Source organism: Macaca thibetana, chromosome 6 (genome assembly GCF_024542745.1).
Source record: "Macaca thibetana thibetana isolate TM-01 chromosome 6, ASM2454274v1, whole genome shotgun sequence".
Lineage (NCBI taxonomy): Eukaryota > Metazoa > Chordata > Mammalia > Primates > Cercopithecidae > Macaca > Macaca thibetana.
Window position 1 is genome coordinate 155,177,641 of NC_065583.1, and position 13,569 is coordinate 155,191,209.

Genomic DNA, 13,569 nt, shown 5'->3' on the forward strand with positions numbered 1-13,569 from the left:
GCCGGGCTTTATACCTCATCTCCATTCATGTTTGCATGTCAGGTACTCCAGGATGACCTAACATTAAGCCAGACAACTGTTACAGCTGAGGCAAACTTTGAAGGAGTTGAGAGCTGAAGGCTGCTTTGTAATGTTGCTCCTAGCAGCCAGCGGGGAAAAAGTCTTTTCTTGAAGAGCGATCTGTGACCATCACAAAATGATTTGTTCTTAGCTCTTGTAAAATTGAAATTGTTTGCTTTTGAATTTTTAAAAAATATTCCTTTAAGATTCTTAATACCAAGATATCATAAGGTCCAGGAATTTTATAAAGAAGTATTTCTATTTATGTAATTTCACAAATTTCTCTATACATAAATCAACACTAAAACATGCCTTTGATACCAACAACTTGATTGGTTTGTGAAACAAATCTATCACGCAAATACATATTGCTGTTTTTAGATAAGTTCTAAATGTATTACCAAATCAATTAATTTTATTGTGTATCTCAATATTCCAGTTGATGTATAAGTTTAAATAGAACAAACTATTTGACATTGAAATGTTCTTTATCAAGGGAGAAGGAATACAATTTTAAAGCCAAACCGAGTGACACGTAGTTCTGAATGATTTATTGGCTGTCTGCCATTCTGAAATGGCTGCCAGTCAATGTTACATGTGACATCTTTCAGATAGTGTGAACTCTTTTAAGCAAGTACTTTTCACTATAAAATTACAGCTGAAGATCATGAAAAGTGTGGTGTTTATCTTAATGGGCTGAAAGACCTATTTCAACAGTTACAGTAATTCAGAAAAATAGTCTCAAGTCTAGTATTTCAATAATGTTATTTTCGTAGATTTTCGTCTTTAAAGACAATGCTTCACTCTTGCAGAAAATGACTTCTCTAATCATCCTGGATTTCAAAAATCTTTCCATTATTTAATATTTAAATCGCTGGCAGAACTTGGCATGAGGAGTAGAGAGCTGTCACCACGCAGCCAGTCATTTTTCTTGGTTTTCCATATGCCATGCCCAGCAATAGAGCATTTCTTAAGGGCTGAGGAATAGTAGCAGTGCTAAACACAGAGATGACATTAACAGGAATGAGAGGGTCCAAGCTGTTTTCCTAGACTGATTCTCATTCATCCTGAATCAAAGCATTTTCCTATCATTATTATAGATATTTCGCTTGTGGTATTATCTATCTTTTGGCAATGTTGATTTTTTTCTGATTATCCAAATAGGTAATGTTAATGGGGGAAAAATCAGATATTAAGGGGAAAAAGAAACTAGAAATAAATGTTAACCCAAGACAGTAACAATACAATTAATTTATATGATACTTGAGGGATTGTGTCAATTATATTTTAAATGAAATTATAAAAATTCATCACCTGTGTTTTCTCCTATGATTATATATTCAACTAAGGCACAATTGTAAATGGTTGTATTTGGTTGAATTTTTAGATTGTTTGCAAGTTTTACTGTTGCAGACAATAATAACGGGAGTTTCTTTGAAAATAAATTTAGTTGTTCTATAACCAAGGCATAAATATTCAATTAAATAAAATTAGCACAAATATTAAATGAGAAGTATATTATATATAAAATGCATAAATAAAATAAAATGAAATATCCTACATTGATCACTTTATGTCTATAGTTACCCTATTGATTCTGTGCTCATTTGCATATGGGTATATATGCAATTTTATAAAACGAAGTTTTCGTAGTGTACATAAATTTAGTAATTATTTTACCCCTCAAAAGTATATGCAATGAGTGGCATTTATATATACATTTCATTAACCTGGAAGAAGAATGTTAGTCAAAAAAACTATGAATTTAACAATTTTCTGGTTAATTCCAATGGGTTCTGTCCGGGCGCATGGCTCATGCCTGTAATCCCAGCACTTTGGGTGTCCGAGACTGGCGGATCACAAGGTCAGGAGATTAAGACCATCCTGGTTAACATGGTGAAACCCCGTCTCTACTAAAAATACAAAAAATTAGCTGGGCTTGGTGGCGGGTGCCTGTAGTCCCAGCTACTCAGGAGGCTGAGGCAGGAGAATGGCGTGAACCCAGGAGGCGGAGCTTGCAGTGAGTGGAGATCATGCCACTGCAGGCCAGCTTGCGTGACAGAGCAAGACTCTGTCTCAAAAAAAAAAAAAAAAAAAAAAAAAGGGCTTTCAAAAAATGTCTTTAAAAATTTAATTCCATTTGCTTTCTCATAGAAGAATATGAGAATGAATCTTTTTTGCTGCAAATTTGCTAGCAATAAATTTTTATTTTTATTATTTTAATTTTGTGAATTTGGGGAATGGACTCTCATTCTGTATAGATATCATAATACTAATGAGATTGACTCCCTCCTTCTTATTAACAGTGTGCATTTTTACCCTCAGTGATTCAGTGCATGGTGTAGTGCTATAATTCAAAACGAACATTTCAAAGACAGATTACGTGCTTCCAAATGCCAAATCATCACTAACTAGCTCTGTGGCATTAAGGAAATTTCATAACCTTTTAGTGCCCAATTTTGTGGAAGAATGGTTAGAAGGCTATGGCAATAACAAAAGAAAATTTGAATAGCTGTATCCAACATGAAAAGGTTGTTAGTAGTATTAAATGAGTTACTATAGGTAAAACAATCAGGGCAGTAATTAAAGAGAATCTGCACTAATATTGTTTTATTAATTTAAAATTTCTATACACAATCCTTTGATTCATTTGGAATTAGTTTTAATGTATTTTAGAAAATAAGGTTTATTTTATCTTTTCCCCCAAAACAATTCTTCAAGACAACTTTTTGAACAGTTAATTCCTTCTTTGTTTATAATATGCATTTTAATAAAGTGACTTATCTTCATGATTTCTGGGACATCTATCTAATTTATTATTCAACATTCGTCTCAGTATTTTCATTTCCTTGATCCATTTCACCTTACTGATCAACCCTTCTTTACTCAGTCTGAATTTTTTTTAGAAATTCTGAGAGAGCCCCAAACCTTGGTTTTGGGTCTTCTTTCAATCCTGTTTGTCTTTCCACGTGATCTTAATTATTTACATGACATTATTCCCTATCTTTATGGTGACAAATCCCAAAATTATCTCTCTGGCTTAAACTTATCCTTAAAGATTTGGTTGCAACTTATTAAGAAGTCAGGTTCAATATAATACATGCATTGTTGATTTAATATGCTCATCAAAATATTTAAAGTTTTATTTTAATGCAAAAAATAAAGCTTTTAATTTTATCTCCTATTTAATAATTTTGACAAAAAACATTATACCAATCATTATTAATTATTGCTGGGTTTTAAAATATTATCTGATTAAATATTTTTGACTTTGAAAAATGATAACAAATGCTTCTCTCTTGTCCCCTTGACCATACTTGATATTCCTTTTTCCAAATCCGGCCAACAAGTTCAGAATATAACCTGTTAAAATATCTTCTATGTATAAACTATCTTTAAATTTTCTTGAGAGAATACTAAGTAACCAAAAGCATTGCTCCTTTGCCCTATAAAAGAGAAAACAATAAAAAAAATCCCTTTTTTTTAGTTATTTTAAATGGTAATTAAAGCTATTGTGAGGGCTCTTTTATCAACCAAACTTGTGAACAAAAAACAGCTCAAATTTATGTGTAAATAAAATATATTGAGATAAAGCCTTTCATTCAATGTGTGATTTTCAGTTCCAAAAAAACACACTCATGTTCAAGAACAAAGACTGGTACAATAACTATCTACAAAATGCTTTTGTTACTAGATTTTAATTCCTTCATCAAACAGACACAGTCAAAGTTGATAGTGTCACTAGATGCAGAGGTCTATCAATATCCTTCCCACCATTTAATATGTTCTTAATCTCAGGGAAATCCTTAATCATATTATTCTAAATTGTACAGCTGACTCCTGAAGAACACAAGGTTTAGGGGCATCAAACCTCCCTATCCCCTCCCCACCACCCTAGCACAGTAAAAAATTCACGTATAACTTTAGTGATAACATTAACACATATTTCGTATGCTATATGTATTTTACACTGTACTTTTACAATGAAGTGAGCTACAGAAAAGAAAAGAAAATACATTTACGTACTATACTACATTTATCTCACAAATTTACAATCCTGTGTTTACAAGAATGATCCTTCTTCTAAAATGGCGGCACCCACAACTGCAGACCTCAATCTAGAGTACCTATTAAGCAATTCAGCTTTTTCCTGTAATGTCAGGACCTTTCTCTGCTTCCTGGAAGAACTTTCAGCATCACTAGCAGCACTTTGTATAAGTCTGAAGGTGTTTTTCAAGTTTTATTGTATTGCACTACATATCATGAAAAATACATAACCATGAGAGATCACCTTTTACTGTGACAATTTACTGGAGAGGCAAGCTACTCACAAGAAGGCGATTAGCATTGTGTGGCATTTTAAGTGAATACTCACAACACTTGAGTTTACTGCAAGAACAACAGGTGGAGGCTAGGAAATTATTCCAGTAGTACAGTATGTAATACAGTTAATTTCGTGCAATTATGATTTAATATTGTATATTTGTGTTTTACATTTCTCTCAACTGCAGTTGGCTAAGTGTGTGCCTACGTCTTGATAAATTTTAATGTTTTGTAATAGATGCATATATATTTCATTGTAGTAAATGATAGATTACACTAGTATCTACATATAATTTATGCATTCATGACTTATCATTTTGTTAGTTTTTTAATATTTCTTTTGTACATGGTTCACTTGTAAGCTTTTTCAATTTGTCATAAATCTCCAAAAATGTTCTGATATATTTATAGGAAAAAATCTACATATGAGCAGACCTGCACAGTTCAAACCTGTGTTGTTGAGGAGTCAACTATGTATTATAATTTAAGAGAGGATTCAACTCTTTCATTCTACTGGCAGTGGGTTAACATAAACTTTAGTCATAACTGCTGAGCTTTCTTGGCACACTAAGGACAAATTGACCAATGTATTTAACCAATAGCTGGGGGAACATTTTGCTAAAATTGGTAAGTATATCTTTATAACTATATCTGTATAACTTGTCTCAACCTTCACCAGATTAATCCTAGCAAAACTGTAAAATGTCTCAGTAAAAATCTAAATGAATTTTTCATAACAAGTGCTGGCAATAGATTTTAAATATGTTCTGATCATTATTTGTGTCTGTTGGCATGGAGAAAATCCTTTCTTTTTTTTCAGCCTGGGGAATCCCAACCTATATCTCTAGTAACAAGGAAACGATTTTACTGAAATTTTTATTAAATAATGTGGCAAAGTTTTGTCAATTAATCAGACTTCACTGTCCATATCCTTTCAACCTTTTAGGAAGGTAGAAAAATGGAATTCTGAAACTAAAGTTGGCAAAGTTCACAGAGATTTTCAAACCTGCATGGTCTATGGTATTTCTTCTTTCTGTGGTTCATCTGTGGCTTATGAGTTAGTAACAGACTAAACTGAGTGTCTAGGAATATTAGCTCTGATTCTAGAAATCTACAGTTGTTTAACTAAATGCTGTAAGGACTCAGGAAATCTATTCTTTCAACAAAAGTTACTGAGGACTTTCCCCATTAGTATCCTAAACAATGTCTGCAAAATTGGTTTTCATACCTGGATACCTTGTCTTCTAAGAGACACCGCAGAGAAAGATCCCAGGAAAAAAGTCAATATCAGGCAGAGCTGGCAACTAGCAAACCCATAAATCTTTAAAAGACTGATCCTCATATTCCTGTCTCTCAAGTAAAGAGGTTTAGGTCATCTTCATATTACCAGAAAGTAACTCTACCAAAAACCTCTAACTAATGACTCTTAGGATTCTTCCAAAAGCAAATAGTCTTTGGGAGGAGACAGCTTCCATCAAATGCCTTCAAATCACGTGAATCGCTATATGAGATATCAGTATCTGCAAACCAAGGTCCACATAAAAAGATCCATTGGGTGTCATATTTAATCTGTAAATCTTGAGTTTTTATTTTCCTAGTTACCTTTTTTTAATCTTTTTATGCTTAAGGTTACATTTAATTACTTTACCTATAAAGCTACTATTCCTAATTTCTCTATGCCATCCTCACTCTCTAGAAGAGTTCAGAAGCTGGCTGTAATTCGTTCACAATTTGGCTAAACATGCAGTTGAATCGGGGCTAAGTTGCACACATTTTCCTTAGGATGCCAATTAGTGTTTTGTTTTGTTTTTAACATTGATTCCAAATATGAAACATCTGAGTTTATCAATAATTGGACTCCCTGCTTATTTTCATTTTATCTGACAAACAGCAGAGCATTAGATAAATAGAAATCTTAAATCCTAATATGCTGCACCCAGGAAAGAAAGCTTATGCCTACAGTAGAAGAGCACTCAGAGATCTTTACTATAAGGCAGCTTCTGTCACTAAGCCTTTAGAAAGAAATGTCTTAAAAAGAAGAGAACAAATGGCACATACTTAATTCATTTCTCACATTTACATATCATAAATAATTCTTATTACATATTCAAGCTCCTATCACATCTTCCTCTTCCTCTTTGTGATAAAGTCTTCATTTTATATCCCCAAAAGAGATTAATAGCAGAATAGAGCTGAAGGCAATCAATAAACTCAATCAACCTTAATGACTGCTACTGGATTTGTGGCACCAGATCCTATTGATTATTACAGCAATCTTGACATAAACTAACATATTGATGTGGTAGTCAGAATAATGACTCTTCAGAGATATTGGGGTCCTAATCCAGAGAATTTATAAATTTGTTAGCTTACCTGGCAGGACAGAGTTTGCAAATGCAATTAAAGTTAAGAATCTTGAAATGGAGAGACTATCATAGATTTTTAGGTGGCCAAATGCAATCATAAGATTCTTTAGAAGTGGAAGAGGGAAATATAAAAGGAGACTGTGAGGACTTGGTCCTTCATTGGTAGCTTTGAAGGTGAAGGAAGGGAACTGTTATAGACTAGATATTTGTGTCCCCCTAAAATTAATCTATTTAAGATGATGGGCATTGTTCAATTATTAATAGATTATTTTTAGTAATCCATTAATTGGCAGTATGATAGTATCTGGAGATGGAGATTTTCAGAGGAACTTAGGTTGAGATAATGTCATAAGTGTGGTGTTCTCATAATACTATTAGTGTTCTTTTGAGAAAAGATGGGGATACTAGACCCCTGCCCCACCCTTCTCTTTCTATTTCCATAAACTTGTATCCAGGAAAGGCCATGTGAACACAGAGAGAAGGTGGCCATCTACCAACCAGAGAGGGAGTGGGCCTTCACCATGAACCACATATACCAGCATCTTAATCTTAGACTTCCCAACCCTTAGAACCCTGAGAAATAAATGTCTGTTGTTTAAGCCACCCCGTCTATGATATTGTCTTGTAGCATTCCAAGTGAAGACAGGGAACATGCATCAAAGAATGCAGCTGGATTCTAAAACCTGGGAAAGGAGAGGGCATGGATTATTCCACAGAGCCTAAAGAAGGAATGCAGTCTTCCAGTGCTTTGATTTTAACTCAGTAGGACCTGTGTTGAACTTATAACCTGGAAAACTGTTAGACAATAAATTTATGTTGGTTTTAGACTACTAAGTGTGTAATTTTTCTAACAGCCACAGGAAAATAATACATTTCGCAAATCAGTGCATGTTTCATGATGGTCAGTGATATGCCCCAGGGTCCATTTTGGCCATGATTTCTATCCCTTCAAAAAAACAAAACAAAATAAAAAAGTAAAACAAAAAGACCAATTTTACTATATAATTTGATTTTTTAAAATATTTTATATTTATTTAATCCGGCATATCCAAAATATTGTCATCTCAGCATAAATCAATATTAAAATTTGTATTCAGTTTTTATATTTTTTAAACTAAATCTAGTTTGTATTTTACACATAGCATAAGTCAATTCAAATTCACCATGTTTCAAGTGTTCAATATCTACATGTCACTAGTAATAACTGTAGTGGACAGAGTTGATCCAGATTTTTAAGTGTATTGGTATAAAACTAAGTACATTTTTATCTTATTAAAACAAAACAAAGCAAAACTCCAAAACTATGTCTATGTTCCTTTTGCTTTTTTTAACATTGAACATATTATTCTTGTTTTTAATTTAGTTTTGTCTGTATTTAGTTCTATTTTTTGGTGGTGGTTATTTCTTGTATGCTTGGCATCAACATTTTTTCCAATTTCTTAGACTATCTAAACTATTATGCTCTAAGTTTAGCTCAATTTCAATCAGCTAATGAAAGACTTTGAAAGACTCATTTAACTCTCTTAAGCCGTTCTCCACAGACATGAAAAATCTTCCTCTCACGATTCCCTCCTGAAACACTGCAAAAATATGTCAAAACAGTGTACTTTCTTGGCACAGAGTTTTAATAAACTTAGTTTTGCTTTAATAACAAATTGTCTGATTATATTTCAGGGAATTCCACTGGTAAAAGTATAAAATAATGTTAGTTCAGGTCATCTTTTGTAAAGTTATGATTGTGCCATAATATCAATTCTTGTCAAAATTTATGACCTCAAAATCAACTTAATATGCATCAACATAGATATTTTTTAGCAATTCTAGACTCCAGGTGCTTATTTAAATAATATGGGTACACAAGACTGAGCAAAACCAGTTGCTATTGAACGTACATTTTAGAGAAATACGTCATGCACAGCTGTGTTTTGTTAAATAAGGAACTTGATGACATAATCAATATCATGGCAGCATGCAACTGTTGGTTAGTATGTCTCTTTAAACAAGCACATATGCTCATTCATGGAGTGTGTATTTGTATCTGTGCTGTGTCTGCGTGGTGAAGCAGCAAGCAATAATTGGATGTCTTGATTATCTAACAGCAAAAAACGCCTACATAATAAAAAGAAATTCTGATTTATTTATTAGTTCAACTGAGCTTTTCTTTTTAATGTAACACAGATGGTCCCTGATTTACAATGGTACAACTTTACAGTTTTGCCATGGTACAAAAGTGATAAACATTCAGTAGAAACGATACTTTTATTACCCATATACCCATTCTGTTTTTCACATTCACTACAGAATTTAATAATTTACATGTGATATTCAACACTTTATTTAAAAATAGGCTTTATGTTAGATTTTTTTTCTGACTTTTGGCTAATGTAAGTGTTCTGAGCACATTTGTTAAGTGTATTTTATATATATATATATATACTTTAAGTTCTAGGGCACATGTGCACAACCTGCAGGTTTGTTACATATGTATACATGTGCTGTGTAGGTTTGCTACACCCATTAACTCATCATTTACATTAAGTATTTCTCCTAATGCTATCTCTACCCCATCCAATGAGAGGCCCCGGTGTGTGATGTTCCCCATCCTGTGTCCAAGTGTTCTCATTGTTCAATTTCCACCTGTGAGTGAGAACATGCAGTGTTTGGTTTTCTGTCCTTGCGATAGTTTGCTCAGAATGATGATTTCTAGCTTCATCCATGTCGCTACAAAGGACATGAGCTCATCCTTTTTTATGGCTGCATAGTATTCCATGGTATATATGTGCCACACTTTCTTAATCCAGTCTATCATTGATGGACATTTGGGTTGGTTCCAAGTCTTTGCTATTATGAATAGTGCCATAATAAACATATGTGTGCATGTGTCTTTATAGTAGCATGATTTATAATCCTTTGGGTATACACCCCATAATGGAATCTCTGGGTCAAATGGTATTTCTAGTTCTAGATCCTTGAGGAATTGTCACACTGTCTTCCACAATGGTTGAACTAGTTTACACTCCCACCAACAGTGTAAAAGTGAAAAGTGTTCCTATTTCTCCACATCCTCTCCAGCACCTGTTGTTTCCTGACTTTTTAATGATCGCCATTTTAACTGGTGTGAGATGCTATCTAATTGTGGTTTTGATTTGCATTTCTCTGATGACCAGTGATGATGAGCATTTTTTTATGTGTCTGTTGGCTGCATAAATGTCTTGTTTTGAAAAGTGTCTGTTCATATCCTTTGTCCACATTTTGATGGTGTTGTTTGATTTTTTCTTGTAAATTTGTTTAATTTCTTTGTAGATTCTGGATAGTAGCCCTTTGTCAAATGGGTAGATTGCAAAAATTTTCTCCCATTCTGTAGGTTGCCTGTTCACTCTGATGGTAGTTGCTTTTGCTGTGCAGAAGTTCTTTAGTTTAATTAGATCCCATTTGTCTATTTTGGCTTTTGTTGCCATTGCTTTTGGTGTTTTAGTCATGAAGTCCTTGCCCATGCCTATGTCCTGAATGGCATTGCCTAGGTTTTCTTCTAGGGTTTTTATGGTTTTAGGTCTTACATTTAAGTCTTTAATCCATCTTGAATTAATTTTTCTGTAAGGTGTAAGGAAGGGATCCAGTTTCAGCTTTCTACATATGGCTAGTCAGTTTTCCCAGCACTATTTATTAAATAGGGAATTCTTTTCCCATTTCTTGTTTATGTCAGGTTTGTCAAAGATCAGATGGTTGTAGATGTGTGGTGTTATTTCTGAGGGCTCTGTTCTGTTCCATTGGTCTATATCTCTGTTTTGGTACCAGTACCATGCTGTTTTGGTTACTGTAGCCTTGTAGTATAGTTTGAAGTCAGGTAGCGTGATGCTGCCAGCTTTGTTCTTTTTGCCTCGGATTGTCTTGTCAATGTGGGCTCTTTTTTTGGTTCCATATGAACTTTAAAGTAGGTTTTTCCAATTCTGTGAAGACAGTTATTGGTAGCTTGATGGGAATGGCATTGAATCTATATGGCCATTTTCATGATATTGATTCTTATCCATGAGCATGGAATGTTCTACCATTTGTTCGTGTCCTCTTTTATTTCATTGAGCAGTGGTTTGTAGTTCTCCTTGAAGAGGTCCTTCACATCCCTTGTAAGTTGAATTCCTAGATATTTTATTCTCTTTGTAGCAATTTTGAATGGGAGTTCACTCATGATTTGGCTCTGTTTGTCTGTTATTGGTGTATACAAACGCTTGTGATTTTTGCACATTGATTTTGTATCCTGAGACTTTGCTGAAGTTTCTCATCAGCTTAAGGAGATTTGGGGCTGAGATGGTCATGTTTTCTAAATATACAATCATATCATTTACAAACAGGGACAATTTGACTTCCTCTTTTCATAATACAATACTCTTTACTTCCTTCTCTTGCCTGATTGCCTTGACCAGAAATTCCAACACTATATTGAATAGGAGTGGTGAGACAGGGGATCCCTGTCTTGTGCCAGCTTTCAAAGGGAATGCTTCCAGTTTTTGCCCATTCAGTATGATACTGGCTGTGGGTTTGTCATAAATAACTTGTATTATTTTGAGATATGTTCCATCAATACCTAGTTTATTGAGAGTTTATTGAGAGTTTTCTGCATCTATTGAGATAATCATGTGGTTTTTGTCCTTGGTTCTCTTTATGTGATGGATTACATTTATTGATTTGCGTATGTTGAACCAGCCTTGCATCCCACGGATGAAGTCAACTTGATCTTGGTGGATAAGCTTTTTGATGTACTGCTAGATTTGGTTTGCCAGTATTTTTGTTAAAAGTGTATTAAATGCATTTTTTACCTAAAATGTTTTCAACTTATGATGAGTATATCCAGATCCATCAAAACACATCTTGGCCTGTGGTTATCAGGATGTAACTCCTTATAAGTCGAGGTACATTTGTATTATATCTCATGTACACACACATGCATACACACATACAGATTTAATCTGTTTACAGAAATAAAAGGAATAAAATACCGTTTCTATTATACACCAAAACTAGCCATTTTGACAGATACTTCACTCTGAAAAACAACACTTTGTAGCTACTTTACAGATTAGTATAAGAATTTGGTGTTTCTGTTTGAGAGATTCGAGTTCACATTTCAGTAAATAAGCCGCTCCCTCTACTACACTTGGGAATGTAATTCTATTGAAAAGTAATCTGTGCTGTAAAATTACATGTCATATTGAGAAAAGGACAATCTCAAACAGTAGTCACACATAAAATCAAGCAACACTGACATCCTTTTCACATACACTGAAAACTCCTTGCCAATTTTGAGATTATACAGGAAAACAGAATGGGGGACAAGTGTCTCTGACACATAGAGAGAAAATCCCTTGAAGAAGAACTCAGTTGACACAATCAAAACATGCAAAACTGGAAGAAACAAGGTGAGTGCTTTTTATGTTAGTTCAGCTGTCAAGAAAGTGTAAAATAAACTTTTTTTTTTTTTTTTTTTTTTTACTAAGTGAGGATTTTCTTTTTTGAAACATCATCATTTATATTTACCCAGTTTGCAACTTCATCAGCTGAATCTCAGGATGTGTTCCATGACACTGAAGGACAATTAAATCATATCCATGATAATATATGAGAAACTGACAGGAGAGCATGGCAGTGTTTGAAGTAATGTCTATCATTAGATAGAGTTTCTGACCACATAATTTGAATTGTAGCTTTCCATACAATTCAATCATGATAAGCACTTATTAGGTTAGTGATATAGTTTGACTCTCTGTCCCCACACAAATCTCATATTGAATCATAATCTCCACGTGTCAGGGGAGGGGCCTGGTGGGAGGTGACTGGATCATGGGGGTGGATTTCCCATACTGTTCTCGTGACAGTGAGTGAGTTCTCACAAGATCTGATGGTTTAAAAGTTTGTGGAACTTCCCCCCAGCTCTTCTCTCTACTGACACCATGTGAAGAAGGTGCCTGCTCCCCCTTTACCTTCTGCTGTGATTGTTAGTTTCCTGAGACCTCCCATCATGCTTCCTGTTAAGCTTGCAGAACTGTGAGTCAATTAAACCTCTTTTCCTCATAAATTACCCAGTAGTTCTTTATAGCAGTTTGAGAAGAGCTAAATACAGAAAATTGGTACCAAAGAAGTGGCGCATTGCTATAAAGATACCTGAAAATATGGAAGTAACTTTGGAACTGGGTAACAGGCAGAGGTAGGAAAGAGTTTGGAGGACTCAGAAGAAGACAGGGAGATGTGGGAAAGTTTAAATCTTCCTAGAGACCTGTTGAATGGTTGTGAACAAAATGCTGATAGTGATATGGATAATGAAGTCCGGGCCAAGGGGGTCTCAGATGGAGATGAGGAACTTATTGAGAACTGAAGAAAACATCATTCTTGCTATGCTTTAGCAAAGAGACTGATAGTATTTTGACCTGCCCTAGAGATCTGTGTAACGTTGAACTTGAGAGAGATGATTTAGGGTGTCTGGTGAAATAAATTTCTAAGCAACAAACCTTCCAACATGTGGTCTGGCTGCTTCTAAAAGTTTGTGCTCATACCCATGAAGAAAGAGATGGTTTGAAACGAAAACTTATATTTAAAAGGAAAGCAGAGCATAAAAGTTTGGAAAAGTTGCAGCCTGACCATGTAGTACAAAAGAAAAACCTATGTTCTTGGGAGAAGTTCAAGCAGAAATTTGTATAAGTAAAGAGGAGCCAAATGTTAATAGCAAAGACAGTGTGGAATATGTCTCCAGTACATTTCAGAGACCTTTGAGGCAGCCCCTCCCATTATTAGCCTGGAGGCGTAGGAGGGGGAAATTGTTTTGTGGGCTGGG